The sequence below is a fragment of the Anguilla rostrata genome, chromosome 3, assembly GCF_018555375.3.
Source record: "Anguilla rostrata isolate EN2019 chromosome 3, ASM1855537v3, whole genome shotgun sequence".
Taxonomy (NCBI): domain Eukaryota; kingdom Metazoa; phylum Chordata; class Actinopteri; order Anguilliformes; family Anguillidae; genus Anguilla; species Anguilla rostrata.
In genome coordinates, this window is record NC_057935.1 from 48148412 (window position 1) to 48164962 (window position 16551).

At 38.1% G+C, this 16551-nt stretch overlaps 1 protein-coding gene across 2 annotated transcripts in view; it reads left to right on the forward strand.

Annotated features, from left to right (window-relative positions):
• LOC135251012 (glypican-6-like) overlaps positions 1–16551 on the forward strand; it is a 204935-nt gene that overhangs the window by 68329 nt on the left and 120055 nt on the right. The gene's annotated exons all lie outside the window — the stretch shown is intronic.

The window sequence follows — 16551 nt, forward strand, 5'->3', positions numbered from 1 at the left end:
GAGGTTAATTCTGAACCACAGTGGGTGAGTGTGTGGTTTTCAGTTAATCAGTCACAGAATTCCCGTCACACAGGCAGCACCCTCTACTCTGCTGGCTAACACACACACACACACACACACACACGCACACATAAAAAGTCTTAGCGCTTTGTCTGTAAGGCCTCTGTTTCCCAGCAGCCCATAAGACTGTGTCTTTGAGGCGCATAGCGTTCTCTTGCTCACCGGTAGCGTTCGACAGCTGGTGCTTTACATCCTGTGAGCCTGTGCCACTGATGCAGGCGACACAAATGAAATTTAATCTGAGAAGAAAAGTGAAACGTCACAGTAGTTCACACAAATGCCATCAAAATGCCATTGAAAGAGGGCTTGCCCTTTTGGGTTCTGTCTTTGCACAAACCTCACTTGAAAAGATAGCTGTGATGTGTAAGCATGAGCATCTTCCCAGGGCCGGAAAGGTCATCGATGAAGCCGAGCATGATATCAAAAATAACTCATTATCTGCTCATTAAATCCAGGTTTCTGTGGAAAGGTATAGCTTTCCATTGAACCTTCACTCAGGCTTTGCAGCTATTCAAATAGGATGTGCTATTGGGTGCTATTTTTTATTATTATTAGATAGATTATTTCATTATTTATCACGTTATTGTAGATAATTTGTTGCTCTGTTTTTTTTCTTTTTCTTCTTTTATTGTAACTTAAAAGTTTTGTATGAAAGCAAAAAAGTATGTCTTTCTGGAGATAAAACCATATATACAGTGGCCCTGAGATGAAATCTCAGCTCGTCAGGCTTGGCTCACCATCCATCAGCCTTAGCTGTACTTCTATCAGTCTAAGCTGCATGTCGTCAGTCTCAGCTGTGCTTTGTCAGCCTTAGCTCAACATCCATCAGTCTAAGCTATACCTGCGTAAGTTTCAGGTGTGCTTTGTTAGCATGCCAAAAATAGCGGTAGCTTGCTAACTGTCACTGCCCATTTTGCAAGGCCTGTCTGATTTGAAAGGGGGTCAATTTTGGGTTCTGTGCACAGTAACGTCACACGGCTGATGTAGATAACACTACCTGAGGTTATGTTGATCATGAAGCAAAGATTAGCTACATGTAGGGCTATTTAATATAAATTTAAAAAATCATCACAGATTATTTCTGAAGGTATTCACAGCTTTATGTCACAACATGTTAGCAATTGTTCACAATAATGAAATAAAACTGAATTTAACCAGCTGGTGATAACAACTATAGCCGTTTTGGCAAGCTAGCTAACTGATGCTAACCTTAGTAATGGCGTGCAGCTTAGACTGATGTATAGTTAAGGCTGATGGATATTGAACTAGGTCTGGAAAGCTGAGACTGGGAGGTTGTCTCGGGGTGGCTACACATATGGCCTTGTTGTGAATTTGAGCAGAGTAACATTCACTGTGAAGTAAAGAGATGTTTAATTATGTAAATTAATCTGAATAATTTTCATGGCCAAAGCTCAAGAAATTTGGGATACTTTTTCTGGAACAGGCATACAAATGACTGGTGACTCGACCTTAATATCAGCTGGAGGTTAGATGAATATTGCGTATTAAAACAAAAGCTTTATTAACCTGTTTTATACAGCACAGTGAGACTATTTATTACACTGTATATTACACTGTAAAGCTTCCATTCGATGCCGAGTCTCTATCAAGAGCTGATCTCTTTATTTGCAAATTCAATAATAACCAGAAAATTCATCACCCAGGTAAGAGGAAATCAGGTTTTCAATGTTCCGTTGCAGTGCAGTTAATGTAAGGCAGCAAGTTAACTTACAGAAGTTAGCACTGTGGCAACAAAGACAATTTGCTATTAAATTGAAATGAGATCCAATCAGAGTGGAGCAGCAGCAAGTGCTTTGGAATAAACCCAAAGAGTGTGTGTATGGAAAAAGGGAAAAAAAGTAAAAGCTTATCAATATTCCATAGACCAAACAAATGGATAAATGTGCTATCCACAGGCTAGCAATTTACTTTAACAGGTCCTATGCACATTTCCATTCCTCTGAGTCTTTTATCATTGATCATTCAATCTTAAATTGTTTTTTCACATCTGCTGTACAAAAATGTAGGCTATATACTGTCAGCTTCAGAACAAGTAGCCTAGTTTTAGAATAAGCTTTAGGTGAGGTGAGAAACACCAACAGATGCTGGTTTCCAACAACAGCTGGTCCCAAACAAATGCCAGGGCTTACTTGCATTGTAAGCAATCAAGTACCCAGGCTATTAATTGAGGTTTTATGGTGTATCATTTTATTGGGTAGAATAATGGTTAGGGAGCTGGCCTTGAAACTCAAAGGTTGTGGGTTTGATTGGCCAGCTGGGGTGCTGTTGTTGTCCCCTTGAGCAGGGTACGTAACCTGAAATGCTTCAGTAAAGCATCCAGCTGGACAAATGTATTGTGTGTAAAAATGTATAAGTCACAATATGAGCAAGTCACCCTGCATAATACCTCCTACTGAATTCTGAAATCTAATGGAATATCATGGTTTTTTTTTGTTTTGTTAAATCATGGCCAACAGCTAATTTTATTGATAAATTGTAAAACAAAGTCTTCTTGATAATTTTTTAAGATTATAGTATATTCTTCAAATTAAGGCAAAGTGAAGTGATTTTTTTTCATGCAAAGGTATGTAAAACTGTATTTACATACAGAATAGAAACAGTTAGACGTGCTTCTTGTATTTAATTTCTTCCTCTGCCAGTAGTTAGCAAACACATGCTAAAATTAAATGCCTTATAAGACCCATTCTTAATATTATTAATTTCAGCCTTGGGTGGGTATTTAGAGCAGAGAATTGACTGAGCTTCCGAGTCACATGCAGGGTTAATAGCCTCAACACCTACTGGTTCCCATAGTGGTTTAGTAGTCCTGCTCTCAATTCTCAGTTTCACATATACATGAGAATCGATTGAATCCCAACACCCAGATTTCAAGAGCAAGGGATGTTGTGTATGTTGCTAAAGAGGGCAGGTGAAAGGAATAAACTGTTTTTCCCCTCTCTATTTTTGGAATGCAACATATTTTTACTGACATTTTGTAAAATAATGAGCTGGTCACAGAATACAGAGTCTTAAAGGAAAGAGATTAGATTCTCCACCAATATGTGTTTTATGTAAGGAAAGATTCTGACATATTTTCATCAATTTAGCCGCTTTGCTGAAATATGGTTCTTTTTTCATATGCATATTTGGCTATGCTGACAAGCTCTTTACTCTAGCATCTCAAGAGCCTGTTTGTTTTAGTCAGGAAGTGGGCATGACTGGGTTTCTTGCTCCACTTCTCCCTGAAGTAACACCCGCTACTCAGCTCACTCAGTAGCAAGGAGCAGGGGAGGATGGTAATTATAAGTCAATGTCTGGGCCTCTACTGGTCACTGATGTGATGAGGTCGGCCACCTGGGCTGAATGCTAATACATTCTGACATGAATCATTTTATGAGGAGCTCCCGTGTTTCATCCAACCCAACACTGGGGAAAACATTTTCTTTTTGCCTCATGGTAAAAACTTTATTATTTTTAACTATAATTTTAATGTTATTCAGATTCCCATTATTTGCCTACATTTCTTTTAATTCACGTAAAATAATTTAACTATGTTTTATACAATTTTTTATAAAAAAGATATGTTTGAAAAAAAATTTAATAAATATTTTTGAAAGGATGTGAAAAGTCTGATAATCACTTTGCCAACTGCATTCATGCTAGGCACACTGTAGCTTGTAAGCGTGTGCCGTCATCGCCTCTGAGCCGTGGATTATCTGACGCACAACAGGCCACGCGGCGGTCCAGCCAGCGCCAAGTCATATCTCTCACTGATGACAATTTGCATCCTACGGGTCCTTGAGGCATTACTGTGAGGCATTACAGCAGAGATATCCTGAGGAAGCCTGGCCAGCTTCAGTCCACTATACCCCTGGTGGGACAGAGCCATTTATGTCCCACCAGCTTAGCCAAAGATTAAGAGCCCAAACAGATTTAGATTTAGAACTCAAACACTTGTGGTGTAGCATTTATATTGACTAAACCATGCTGAAGCCCTGACTACATGCTTGTGTTTAACATAAGGATAACAATAGTTCAGACTTTTTTCACTAATCTACAGAAATGTTTCTGAATTAGTCTATGTGAGATGGAATGAACTGGCAATAGAATTAAGGCTGTCACAGTATACTGTAGTACATTGGGTGGATTCATGGTCTGTATGTTCAGACATTGGGCAAATCTGGATTCTGGTACATTATTATCATACAGTAAATTATTATCTTTGCTTATACTGTGAAATGTTTGCTTAGAATCTATCTTGTAGCTTTAAATTGGCTGACTACATGTAAGATCTGAGATTGGCTATGGGATTGTTTGTGGACTCTGCAAAAAAAAAAAACGCTTATGATAGGGCTATTTCATCAATGGTTGAAGTTGGCTTTGATGACAGAGAAGCGGGCAGGCTGTCCCAGTGACTGAGAGATTGAATTTTCGGGGTGTCTCGTGGCGTAGCCTGTAGAGCACTGTCCACATGCTCATTACGAGCCGCGACGTCGGCGGTTCGAGTCCAACCGCGCGACTCTTTGTCGCATGCCTTTCTCTTCCCCTGTTCTTCCTGTGTCTCTATGCTGCTCTGTCCAATAAAGCTGAAAAGCCCAAATATAATTAAAAAAAGAGATTGAATTTTCTTCTCATTCTGTCCTTTCCTCCATTGTCTCCTCCCCTCCTTTCTTCCACATAGTACCTCCAGCTAGTAGAGGCATGGTAGTGAGGGAGTGCAGAAAAGGGGGTGAGGAGTCTGAAGTAATGGGATGCACCCATTGAGAGAGGGAGCCCCCTGAAGCAACAAGAAGACATGTCATTCAAATGCAGTTTTACAGGCCAGTAGTGAAAAATGTAATATTAGTTTTATCTAGTTTTATCTAGTTATTAGTTTTATCAAAGTTGTATTCATTATAAAACATATATTGTACAGTCAATTCTACAATTATGGACATTAGTCATCTTGGAACTTTGTTGGTATTCAAATCAAAAAAAGGTTTAATAGTGGGACAATTTTACAGCTTAGAAGTTCAATTCTGTTTGATTTTAATTACTGTTGGCCATATCTTTAATTGTTTTTCCCATCTAAGACATCACTAAGATGGATTATTTTTTAGGGTGTTATTTTAAAAAGTACTTTTAATTACTTGAAAAGTACTGTGGAAACTGTTTTTGTGGTTTTTTCTATTTTTGAATTAAGCTTCTTTAAAAGCAGCAGATTTAAACAAACTTCTTGTATGACACAGCTATGACACAGTACAGCTATTACACAGTCTGTGAGCACTGACTGACGTATACTTTTGTGCTTTCAATATTTAGGCATGCCACATTATTAACATTTTTTTTTTTTTTTAATTCAGTATTCATTTAAGCATTTAAAATACATTTTATGTGTAGTATTGTTTGGAGACCATTTTGGGAGCATTTTTTGTTGTTTTTTTTACAATGTCTTTAAAGATTAGCCTATATCCAGTCCAAGATTGTTTGGCACTTGTTTGGCAATACTACTAGCTTTTGACCTTCCTGGTCTGTGTAGTTCTATATTAAATTCACTGTTTACATGATTTGATTAGAGAGCATTTATTGATTGGGAGTCTCATATAGGATCCCCAGTGTTTTGTGGATGAGGAGCTCCAGTCATGATTTAAATGGCAAAAGCTTGGCTCAGTTGATGGCAAAATTATCTGTATGAAGTAGAGGCAACTGTATGTTGTTGGCAATGAAAGCAAAGTTGTGCTTCAATCTAGCATTATGGCTCCTCTTGTGTTAGAGTTTTCTCATGTTGTCTAATTGCCCTTCAGAATTGCACAGCTGTTTGATAGCTAGTCATGCATCAATCATAGAACATGGATAGAAAAGAGGATGGCATACACATGGTAAATTACCCCTTAGAGAAGGAGCACAGTGTCATCTACCCCCTATAAAGAACAATGCATTGTTGATGTTGTCAAACAAAATAGCATTATATCTACAATTTTCCTCGGTAGAATTGGTTATAGATTTTCGGATTGAGATAGAACGGTTCAAAGAACAGTGCCTTGCATTAAGATTATTAGATATAGACTCTTGGAAAATAAGCAGAGATTGTTTCTGTTCATTTTACCTTATGGCAAGACATCCAGTATGTCTTGGGCAAAAAAGGAACTCTTGGCTCTGGAATGCATGTTATGATGTGAAGTTCCTATCTCACGTAATGGCTCCTTCACAGCATTGCATGCATATAAATCCAATGGCCAGGTGACTGGGTGATAAAATGTTAAAATTAGTTGCTCTGGCTGATGCATCTGTTCAAACTTACTGGCACAGAACCTTTAGTTCTGCACTAAGAGCTCCTTGTGTTTTATATTACTTTGTGTGCTCACGGCCTAAGAGCCGTATTTCAGATTTGCTGCTAAAATTAGTCATTAGTCTTCACGCAAAATGTAATAAATGAAATAACCATCCAGTTGTAATCTGCATAATCTACTATAAATGAGTATTTATTGTTGGAGAGTTATTCTAAATGTCAGGTTATTATAAATGTCACTTACTCCACATGTCTGAACTGCCAAAGAATCCAAAAAAAATGAAAAAAATCATGTCAGTCTGTTTATAGGTTGCAGGGAATTTTTGAAAAAGATTGGAAAAAGTAAGAATGCAGCAATTTTCAAATTGCTCAACCAACACTATAAATAAAATATGTTGCATCTTTTGACCTCAACAGTGAGCAAAATGGTATGTGCGCTTCCTTATAAAAATGTTCACAGGAGCAGATGTTATGTTTTATGAGGAACAACAAGACTTGATTTCTTGAATTCATATCGACATCCACCTGGATAGTTTACGATATGGACCAAGCAATATTAAGGGATTTTGTCTCATCACTGGTTTCTCCTGCAGACATACAAGGTCTTTCATTTCTGAAATATTAAAGAGGATGGTCAGTATGGTGGGGCCATGTTTTGCCCTGTGTTCTCCAGAATATAGACATATCCATGTACTAGTCATGGTTGTGATAAGTAAAAGTTTCTGTGCTAATGCACCCTGGATGGGCAATATGCAGCCGGCTCCCAATTTCTTGCTGTTCATGATCTGCCTTAGCAAGTTGCAGTGATGTGATGTGGATATAGGTGTTTATCAGAGCCAAGGTTGGTGGAGTGAGGTCATTGATACTGTTTCTTGTGTAACATAAAGGCAGTACTCTGGTGTGTCTATCTACAAGTATGAAAAGGGTGTTGTGGTGTTTTGTTAGAATGCTTAGCACACGGAATCTGAGGAAAATACTTATACCCTCTATAGATTTTGTGCCATATCGTTACCAGAATCAGAGGGTCAGATTTTATCAACTGATACCTTATTTCCTGTCACACCAACTGCGAATAAAAATATTGGAGGCAGGTCAGGTTAAAAATGTATCTCTTTGGAAAGAAGTACCAGTTAGTTATCTTCACTGGCTCTTAGACAGAGCTTTGTTATTACACCCAATCAGTTGATCTTAGTTTGTTACAGGTGTATTGCATTATATTGTAAAACAGCACCACGTTCTATTTTATTGCTTCTTATTAGCTTGTCCAATAGAGTACAATACATGCTTATTGCATATGTACAGTTAGATCTCATCATTATGATTTTCTTATAATTATTTATTTTTATATTTTCAAAGATGAGACATATAAATCATCACACAAACAAGAGAAGTAATATTTTGATTACATTTGTTGCATGTTAATTGTATAGTATATAATATGTTAATAATATCATTTGAATAGCATTATATATTCATAATATTCTCTTAAATATTTCTGTCTGAAGGAGCATTGATATGCATCAAGATGCCACTGCCATAGAGTGTACAGGCATTGCTTTGTTCAAGGATCAATGCCACATTTGAACACCTGCTATTTCCAGATGCCCTGCTTTTGAAGATTTAAGCATGTTATGCCTTAGGATTTCAGACATTCTCAAGGTCAGGTCATTATCTAGAATACTTCAACCAGTGAGCAAATTTCAAAATTCCGTCAAAAAGACGTGACAAATTATAGCCACCAGTCAAATATTATAGAGGAAAGCTGACTGCTGTACAGCATAGGCTATATCTCATTGAATCTTTAAAATAAAGTACTGTATCTGTGTGCGTGCGTGTGTGCGTGCGTGCGTGCATGTGTGTGTGTGTGCGTGTCTGCATGGGTGCGTGTATTTTTCAACTTCAGTTTCAATTTCTGTTATAGTGTCCCTTTGTTACTGAGTATGAACCTCCAGTCAGATATTGGGAGATATCTTGATGCAGAATCACTTCATTTTCAAAACTGCTATAAATATTTAATTTTCATTTAATTTAATTGTTTAAGGTGCATCATCTAGTTGAAAAATACGGCAACTCCAGGACTGTAGAAATGAAACGCCTGACCCATATTCCAAAATACTGAAATGTGTAGTGCATGTTGGAGGGAGAGTGGAAGGCCAGTAAATGTGTCATATTGCTCTTACAGCTCACATATCACCAATGAGAGGTTCATACTGTCAGCGCAATAAAAGGAACATTATTTTACATTGTGTGATTAAAAAAGGATTGCTTTTTTAAAGAAGTTCCTTCAGCTGAGGGAGCAAAACAACATAAATGTATTGGCCATATGCGAAATTCCTGATTGATGGATGTCTGTTCATTTTATTTATGTATTTATTTCTTTCTTTTAGTTTTGCCTCTGTTGTATGCCATCTTGGTTGTGAGTGTAAAGATGTTAAAACTACCAAATGAAGAACTGCTCCAGTGTCTGAATTTCTGGTGCCTCCTCCCTCTCTGGCTCTCCTGTGGTCACAAACAAATGACCTCTCCCCAAGCAGCTACACATTTACCTGAAAAATGAAAGCTGATAACGGAATGAAAAATGTCGCCACTCCCTTCCGATTCTCCATAGCGTCAGCCCAGAAAGCGACCGTGCGCACAAGTAATTAATTTCTCAAGGTCAATTATTTTAAATCTTTAAAACATGGCCTAAGGAAAGAAGAAAAAAAATCATTTTCTTTTCTTTTGAAGGCATTTCAGCCAGCAAATGGCTCCACCTAAGAGAATGAAATCAGTCCACAAGCTCAATTGCTTCACATTTCTTTTCTTTTTTTCCCCACCTCTGTGGCCAGATCACTTTGCACTGTAACTAGTTCAAAGCTACTTTAACAGTACCTGCTTTTTGTCTCATTGCTGTGACAGGGAAGAATTGGCCTCTGTTAAAGAAATAGTATCGGGTGATTTATGTCTCAAAGGCAATTCCACTAGCCGCGGAGGTGAGCTGAGGGACTGGGTTTGTTGTATCAGTAATCAAACTGTTGTCAGCACTGTATCTGGCTGTAAAGCATTGTAGTCATGCTGTGGTTCAGCTGAATTCAAAGTAAATAACTTTTAATGCAATAACTAATACATATCGTTTTGTGAAACACAACTCATACATTCAAAACAGTCATTTATGGTTTGTCTTTCCAAGTATAACAATTATTTTGCCATTTCCACTTTATTTGTCATTTAATATGTTATACCTGCATAGTGTCGACATATCCACATATATGGATTCTTTAAAAATGTGATGCCTGTTGACTTATCTGATTGGCTGGTTTAGAACATATGATTTTTTGCAACTAGAGACCTCAGAAGTGAATAGAATAATGGGACTGGCTACCTGTTTCTCTTCTCTATATATTCATGATTGTTTCATGTATAGATTGGTTCTATATATTTGTGGTTGAGTCCCCTCATTTTCAGCTGTGTAAAATTAAGTTAACGGATGACTAACAGGTGTTAACTGTTGCTCAGGTGTTTCCTTTTGCATGGATTGTTAAACAATTCATCAATAAAACAAAATTTTGAAAAAACACTATGTAAATTACCAGCTGTTGAGTTATTCTTCACATTACGACAGCAGTGATTTACCAGTCTCTTAAGAGCAATTTACTATTTTCAACACATTATCAGAATAAACATATATATTCAGTGAGCTCCATAATGTCTGGGACAAAGACTTATTATTTTCTTTATTTGGCTCTGTACGCCACAACTTTAGATTTATTATACATACTTTGGTTTCACCATCTAGAAATGGCAGCACTTTTTATACATATTCCCCCCGTTTCAGGGTACCATAATGTTTAGGACATACTGATGTCATGTTAATGAAAGTAGTCATGTTCAGTACTTTTTCACTTATCCTTTGCAATATCCTAAGCAATGGCTGAAGTAATTGAAGTCTGTGTCCCATAGAATCACAGTGTAGGCATTGAAGTGGCAGCGCGCCACAATGGCACTCTTCATTTCATGGGTAAATTCCCATATTTTGAAAAATGTATTATCTTCTAGGCAAAGTGCTTCAACTGTGCAACCATAACATTCTGAGATAGTTTTACTTAAGCCTACATGCAGCAGAGGTAGGATATTTTACCGTACATTGAAATATATGTTCTTTTCCATTGTTTAAATAAAAAGAAATCACCTTCAGATCTCATTAGTTCACTTATTGAAATCTTGCGTGGAGCTCCTTATCTATCCTAAAGGACAGCAGATTGTTGTCATCATAGTGATGCTTCAAAAGTTCTCTGGTTTCATAGATACAAAACGGTCTCTTGGCAAATTTCATAAATAATGCAAAAAAGATGTTTTATCTTGCTGTAAATAAAGACACCTAGCATTTGGTACAGCATCCTCACATTACTTTTGCCTGAGCATATTGATTCCTAAGGAATACATTTTGAGACATGATCGGTTAACCTGGAGAGCAATGACCAGGAGTCTTGCCAATACTGCACTTACATTCTGGGAATGTTCCCTATTTGTATCCCATTCTCTCTCCCTCTGTCTCTCTCTCTCACAGACACATGCGCACACACACACACACACACACACAATGGCTTCCTTCTCCACACGTGATGTACAACTTTGCCTGAAATCCACGAGACGCCGCAGCAATATCAATGAATATTCATGCTTCGGGCAGAAGGTCAGCGGGTCATGTTATCTCTCTGAGAACAGATTTCAAGCACATTTTAAAAACACTCCACTTACTCACACCGTTTCTTAAGGCTGGAATAACCGACATCGCTCTGTGAAACAGCTCTTGATTGACAGGTGGAACCACCATCCCCAGAGCCAAAATGAAGGTTACGTGTAGAAGCACGGGCTGATGGAAAAGCAGCTCACACGTGTCTGTTTCTCAGCCCTAAATCCTTCTGCACTGATAAGCATGCTCTGAAGGAGACTTGTTGGTCTTTCCTGGGCTGATTCTTTGCCTGGAGAGTAAATCCCAGTCTAGCATGGCCGGAGATGCAGCAGTGCCCAAGAGAAATCCCTCGCATGGCGATCATTATTATCCTGAGATAACAGCATCCCACAAAGACATTCCAGTCTTGAAAAAAAGACAGAAAAGAGACACTGTCCTTGAAGAGTAGCTCATTCCAGCAAAATGACAAAAGTGAGAATGATGGGCACACTTCTGATGAATGAACATAAGCATACATCCATACCTTCATCCATCATGTGGATTTGCTTCAGTTATTTACCCACATAATCTATTTTTTCTCAGCTCTGTTGCTAATGATTAGGTGTGAGAGACTACCATCAGAAAGCAAGATTTTCTAATTAGCTGTTGTTTTCACATCAGTGTGTACATTTGGGCTCGCAAGTGGCTCAGTGGATAAAGAACCAGAGCAGGCTGGATGAATATTTGAGCATGGGCTGTGTTATTAGCTAACTATGTCTGCAGCGGCGGGTGAGAGTTGGCCTCACCCTGTTAGGTATAGAGTTAATTTTGGTTCCTGGGCCCTTCCAGTAATGTGCAGGCACCCACGGGCTACCAGAATTAGCCCCTCTTGTGATCACTGCTGCCTAGTAGCTGTCCAAGTGTTCTGTAGGGCGTGGGGTTCATAGGCTGGTATGCAGTCAGAGTGCTCTTTGGCTGCAGCCCTCTGGGTGCACACATGGTTTGCATGTGGGGGACTTGGAGTTTAAGTGATTTGGCAGTTGGAGTTTATTCTGAAGGCCTAGTGCCAGATAAATTATTAAATTACGACCTGACCAGTGAATACTGACTTATTTCAATTTGCGGTTGATGTTGCCTTAGCCGTTTTTATGCCTGGTATGTCTGTGTACTAAGATGTAATGGTTGGGCAATTGAGCTTGTAGCCAGAAGATTATTGGCTTGAAACTTGAATGTGATGGCAATCAAGTATCTCTGAGCAGATAAGCTAACAAAGAACATGGAACTGTTATCCACGTCTGTGTTATTCATGGAGGAAGGGAGGGTTTCAGGAATGCTAATTGATGAGGTGACTTTGGACTGACTGCGCCAGCTCAATTAGACGTAATCCTCCAGTGCAGGCTCTTTGCCGTCGAGCTGGTCTACTGTAGGTTGAAACAAAATGGCAGCACATTGCGCACTTCAGATAAAATACGTGCAGATGCCCTCCTGAATGAACAGGTGAGTTTAGAATGGGCATTCCAAATTGTGAAATTAACTGGAAAATATTGATAAAAGTGTAGAAATATAACACATTATAAGAGCTATATGGGCACTGGGTTATTCTTTAGCAAGTCACAGGCACGTTGGAGTTTTACTATTTAGTTCCTGTTGCAGGGTTATTGCATAAATAGTCATAGAACTATCAATGGTTGACCTAAAATAACCAGCTTGACTAGCCTGCTTGTCCTTGGGTGTTTACAGGGAAATAAAAATACTCAGAGACGCGAAGTGAAAACATGAGGAGATCATGTTAACTCCGCCCAGACAGACACCCGAGACAGACGTTGAACCTGCAACTTCGCAGCTACGGTATGAGTCAGCAGAGCCCTCGGCTTGCCTCTGAAGTCATATAGAATTACCTGCTCAGTTAATCCTTGGGGGCCTCACTGTAATACGTGCTTTACAGAAACAAGTCAATGTTTTTATACCTATTTCATTCAGTGGGGTACGCATTTGAAAACAGTAATCAGTGCAATAAATGGGCCACAGACAGAACGGCATGACTCATGATAGACTGCAGACGTTGAGGCAGTTTGAAAATGTTAGGTTTGTCGTATTTACATGCATGGCCTGACAGTTTGATACAGAAAATCTATCAGGCTGTTATTATTTCTGCTTGCCGTTTTATTTTATTTCATTATTTCAATATGTATTTCATTTTATTGAAAGTATTTTATTTAGCCAAAAGTGTGAACATCACAAAAGGTTGGTTGCATGGAACAAACAAAAAATGGTTGCTCATGAATGGCTAAACTAGTCTATTGGTAGTTAGTATCCCATTAACAACACGTAAGGTTTATTTTACAGCTTAAAAAATGACTGAATACCATATTGTTTATAATTATTCAGTATAAAACATACTGAATAATTCAAGTATATGAACTTGTAGCACGCATGCTGGAAAGGTACAGTATGTAATGATCTCACTGCTCAAATGTTAAACTGAGGTCACTCGCTTGCACAAGTTTGCAACAAGACACAACCTTGTTTTGTGAGTACTCAATTTCAAGTGTATGTAATTCTCTCACTTGCCAATCAGCCGTAGCTCACATGGTAAATGCAGGTGTTTATTGCTGACCTTTCTCAAGTACAAAAACCTTCACTGTCAATAAGCTTTGATATTCTAAAATGCTGATAGATTGTTAAATATACACATTTATTTAAATGATAAAACGATTATATGTGGTGCTTTGAACTGTAGTTGATGTTTACCTGTATAAGAGAGACGTGCGCTTAGCAGGGTCAGTTTATGTAATTGGATGTAGTCCATGGAAAAGGGGGAAGAGCTTTGTGTGACACAAGGAAAAAGAAATCACAGGTGCTAATTGAAATGAGGAAGGGGGAGCAGATGGTCCCTTCGCAGCTGGAAGCATCAGAATGGCCCTAGTCACCGTGACGACTGAAGCCCACCATGCCGTGGGGATTTACAGCTGTTTTATTGACTTTTATCTCTTTGGTGAAGCTTGTTTTGCTTCATTTACTTAAAACTTTGCCTCTGGTGTTTTATAAATTCTTAAATAATACTTTGCCAGCCAGGTACTTAGCAACTGTGGAATATCAGTTTTTAATTGCATAGTTTTTGTGTCATAAGTCATGGCATGCTTACTTTTCTTTAAAATGCAGTGATTAATCAATCTGCCGAAGTACAGTAAATTGTCATTTTATATGCATTTATGAAACAATATTCTTTTCTTTAGGAATCTCAATTTATTTGTGATAATTCTGAGCAAATAGCTGCACAGACAAGTGCATGATGTTGTGTTTAGATTCATAGTTCATGTATACTGTATGTGTGTGTGTGTGTGTGTGTTCATTTTTGTCATATTTGTATAATTTTAGATTTTTAAGTTTTTATACTTTATTTTATGAGTTACCATACTCACCTGGGGTCACCAAAAGAAGTATTCTACGATCTGCTACCTTACCTATATTCTCTAAGAAAGCTGACTGCAGGAAAGTTCCAACTGAGGTGGTGAGGAGCAGGAAAAGGATGAAGAAGTGAGCAAAGGGAACTTTCTTCCAAATTACTGTGTGCAAAGGAACTGACCACACTGTACTAATCGTCTGAGAGGTTCCCATTTCAAATCAGAGTTCAGTACAGGATGTTATATTTGATAAGTGTTATGGTCAGATGAGGCCAAAATGTACCTTTTTGTCCAAATTAAATTGCAGGCATCTTATCCAGTGTGACTTTTTTTTGTTTCTTTTTTTACATTGTATCGATTCATACAGCTGTATATATGAAGCAATGCATGTTAAGTAGATATAACAGCAGTGCACCAGGAAATCGAACCTGTAACATTTACATGGCCAGTTCCTTGCACCACCAAGAGGACTTTTTGGCTAAATATAGTGGCGGACCTTACATATTATGGTGTCGTTTTAGATGCTAGATGTAAAAGGATTGTTAGCGTCAGTGGAATCAAGTCATTCTGGCCAAAAACCTGGAGAATCTCAGAATTCTCATGGCTGAGAGTTCAAGACATAGTGCATATCAAGTAAGCTGCCAAACTGAAATTGAGAAATTTCCAAATAAAATTTACCATGTTCATTATAGACCAGCATTTGATTTTTTTTACACTCATACATACGTTCGTAAAATCTTTCTGTGCATTATTTATATGAATTTCATGGTTAAATGCTGTGAAGTACAAGGTGATTTAGGTGATAAATATGTCTAGAAAAATGGGCTTCCTTTGACAAAACTTACATGTTTTGCCATTGCTTAAAAAAAGAATGTGAACATAATGACATGAACAAATGCCATGAATATTACCTTCATGGAAAGAAAAATATTAAAAACAGCCAGAAAATGTTAAATGAAGTTGTAATGGAAGAACCTGCCATTATCGTGGTGAAACAGAACACATTTCCACACTGCTACTAGGGATTTGAATGAAAAGCACTCAAGTGTAAGATAAGAGGAGACATGAGAATTATGTGATAATCAGTCAGTGATTCTATCCATGTGTTGGAATCATTTATGAAATTATTTTGTTACTATTATTATTATTATTATGGTGTTTATTTATGTAGATCATATTGTGTGTTTATTTTGTTTCAAGGTAAACAGCATGTTCAACTACATTGAAACATATCTGATATTAAAAGTGAATTTTGAGGCCACAGAAAAGTTTGTAGCTGATGAAAGTGTCCACACGGACGTTCATTTTCACCAGCTGAGACAGTAACGCGGTCACAATATTGCGCTTCCCGTCTGAACGCTCTCAAATGCAAATGTAATGATTGGCAATGGGTTTGTCATCAGGAAATGTAGAGGCAGCCCAGTCCGCTGGCTTTGTGCAATAACATCCAAAACCTATTATGTTCGGCAAATATTTGTCCTCTCTGCCAGGGGTAGATAGCATCGGGTCTAGCATGCGCAATATTAGCTTACCTGGAATGGCAAACGGCCTTCCACTTAACGTGACCTGTCAGCTCTTTGCATGAATGCTTTCTGCTCTCAAATTTTCTGCATGGATCTTAGGCAAGAATTATGGCCTAGCTGTCAAATAATGATCACATGCTGTAAAATCACAGACTGCTGCCCCCTTAATTTTAAATGTGTTATGAATGAGCTGTCAGCCGATGATGGATGGAGGGTTGAAAATTGTCTCTCAGTGTCCCTGCATAATGCAACATCTTTCTAAAAAATAAGGAAATAAATGAATAATAGTAATTATGTGAGCAGCATTGTTCCTCTCCAGTTAAATGTGGCATCCTCTCTGCTTTATGTAGGAGACAATTTCCTAGTCCAGTAATATGATGGCCTGCTGTGCTTAGGTGTGAATGCTCTTTTAAAAACGGCAGTTTCAGTGGGATGAGAATGGCAGACATCGACATGGAAGCATGTTGGAAACTGGTGCGCTATTACTATGGATCTGAGATGGTACATTTCAGCTGGCACCTTAAAGGATTTAAGGAAGATAGCCCTAATCAGTGGATTCCCAGCTATTGCCATCGTATGAAATAAGATGAACCTTTTTTTAGTGCTTAGCTGGCCTGTCTCAGTGAATCTGAGTGTAGGTTTGTT